This window comes from Triticum dicoccoides, chromosome 5A, assembly GCF_002162155.2.
Source record: "Triticum dicoccoides isolate Atlit2015 ecotype Zavitan chromosome 5A, WEW_v2.0, whole genome shotgun sequence".
Classification (NCBI taxonomy): domain Eukaryota; kingdom Viridiplantae; phylum Streptophyta; class Magnoliopsida; order Poales; family Poaceae; genus Triticum; species Triticum dicoccoides.
In genome coordinates, this window is record NC_041388.1 from 264,977,127 (window position 1) to 264,979,721 (window position 2,595).

The 2,595-nt window shown below is 44.5% G+C and overlaps 1 long non-coding RNA gene across 1 annotated transcript; it reads right to left on the reverse strand.

Moving 5' to 3' along the window:
- Positions 1–710: 710 nt before the first annotated feature.
- Positions 711–2,589, reverse strand: LOC119300915. The gene is made up of 3 exons (XR_005146813.1): positions 2,011–2,589; positions 1,389–1,646; positions 711–1,294 (listed from the first exon to the last, which is right to left on the reverse strand). It is a non-coding gene; the product is annotated as an uncharacterized LOC119300915 (long non-coding RNA).
- Positions 2,590–2,595: the final 6 nt, after the last annotated feature.

Below are 2,595 nucleotides of genomic sequence, written 5' to 3' on the forward strand. Positions count from 1 at the left end.
TGAAATTCATCGTTGATTCTTTAATAACAATGTATATCTTAATTTTTTTTAATAATGGTAAAATCCTAGTATTTAAATGAACATCAAACCACTTTGTTAATTTAGTTTGAACTTCTAGCTTTCTTATAAGGGGAAAACGTATTTAAACTTTTTATATTTGTTCCTTTATTTTAATTTGAACTTCTTCGTTTTATTCTTTAGTAACGAGATTTTTTTTTAGTTTTTGTAAACTTTGATTGGTTGGATGCTTATTTAATTCTTTTATTAGTAACAAAAAAATCATTAGTTTTTTAATAAACTTCGGACCGCTGTGTTTTTACTCCTCGAGGACCACCAGGCAAACATGAGGAATTAGAGAACATGTACTTGCATCTTTTTCAAAAATGCACCCTTTTATTTCTGCACGCGAATTTCATACATGAACTTTGTATCTTGTTACAAATTTTTGAATTTTTCATTTCTTACATTTGAACTTTTTTCTCTTTCTCTTATATACACAAAAAGAAAATAAAACCACCCATATTTTGTCCTATGAACTTGCCGAGCTAAATAAATTAAACTTATTGTAGAGTAAACTTTTTCGAACTTCTAAATTTTCGTTTCATGAATTCCTTGGTAGTTATATATGAACTTCTTGACACAACGATTTCTAAGGTGCAAAACATGCACAAAAAGAGAAGGGAAGATGTAAAATGAGTGTGCAAACACTATAGAAATTTAGGGATCATTTGAGCATAAGAATCAGCAGCAAAAAGACAATGCACGCTTACAAACAATATTCTCAAATCACATGGCCACACTGTAACTACAAGCACCCAATCCTTTTTTACATAAAAGATGCACTAACTAGTGGCGGACTTGCATTTCTCCACCACACATTCCCTTCATATCTTCTCTCACCTTACCCACACAGTGCTGATGCGTTATCTTCTCCGTGATTTTCTTCTTCCATGTACTCTCAGACAAGCAACATCTTGATTGAGAAACCAACCGCAATGGTGGCCATTTCCTGGAGAAGCTTCCCTGTACTCTTCATTTTCGCAGCTGGACTGGCACATCAGGAGAAGCTGACCTGCAATGGTGGCCAATTTTCTGGCGGGAGCTAGAGGCACGGGCACGCCTAGGTAGCCAGGAGCACGGCCGCAGCAACATGCAGGGTCTATAGCAAGGCCGTGCCCACTGTCTTCCACGGGATGTAGGTAGCAACAAGCAGAGTGGTGTCTCCATCAGGAACAATTTTGGATGCATGGTCTTGTCTCCACGGCTTGCTGAGAAGACGCGGCGAGCTAAGGGACTGCAGCACACAAGAGACGAATATACATGAGATATCTTTCTAACATGTTCAGTACATGGAGATCCCAGTATACATAAATCTTTCCGGGAAATACCAACTGGCGACATGTGGAAACGAAACCAAAGAGGGAATTGATCTCAGAAGAAGTCTCCCTTCACCAGATTCAGCAGAAATTGAACTGGATGGTGGGCAGCAGGATCCAGGTGATGTGTTCATGAACTTCCAGCGGCTCTGTCATTGAACGGCCTGGGGCTGCGTAGTTGAACAGCTTGGGGTTGCCTTGGGACAACTCGGGCGGCGCTGCAGATCGGATAAGGGTGAGGGTTCTCTCCACTGCCCTGAAGAAAATGCTCTGAAGAACAAAACGCGCACACACACACACACACACAAGAACAACTGCAGATTAGGATTTATAAATGGTCCTCTGTAGACGTAAAGAAGTCTAGGAAGATCCTCGGACGCAGGCACACAACAGAGGATGAACACACGCATTAGCACGTACAACTCAGTTCCTCACATTCTACACTGTTAATTGTTTTTTTAACAACATATGAAATGAATTATCAAATTAATACTCAGAAACATGATCTCTTTTATGCAGATACAGACCCAATCGTTCATGGTTCTTTTTTTAACATACTAAGATGAACAGCAGAGAAATATCCATACCAACAATACTGAATTTGCAAACAATATTGGAGAAGCAACAAAGTTACCTATAGCTTCGAACAAGTAGAGCTGATTCAGAAGAAGTGGCGCACGGGTTCAAGCAAGAGATGACGGGAAGGTCGATCAGAGGCGCTGGAGAAGGTCACACGCAAGGGATGCCAAGGCAGGAGATGCAGAGGAGAGAGTTGAGGAGCATGGTGTGTTGGGCTAGATGCACTACAGATGGCATAATGCCCCTGGGCTGCTGCTTTGGAGGGCAAGGGCGTTGCTGCAGGGGGGCGGCGGATCATGGGAGCAGGGTGGCAGAGCCCGGGAGGAGTCAATGCTTGGGCGAGTCAATCTCGCTTTCTCCGGTAGGATCCTCACGCGGGGGCGGAGAGCGGGGGCGGATGGCAGCTCTGGTGTTAGGAGCATTCCTCGAACTTCTTCTGGATCCGGCCTCGAACTTCTACCAGCAGAGCGCCGGCGGTGCTGCGAGAGGAGGCCGGCGTCAGCATCACCGTAGAAGGCTTGCGGCGGCGTCATGGTAGAAGGCGCCGCCGCGATGGGTGGGGTGGCTAGCTGGCGTGATTCCGGATCGGGAGATTTCAAGGGGCAGCGACACCCGGGATTGGCGGGGCGGCGACGCCTGG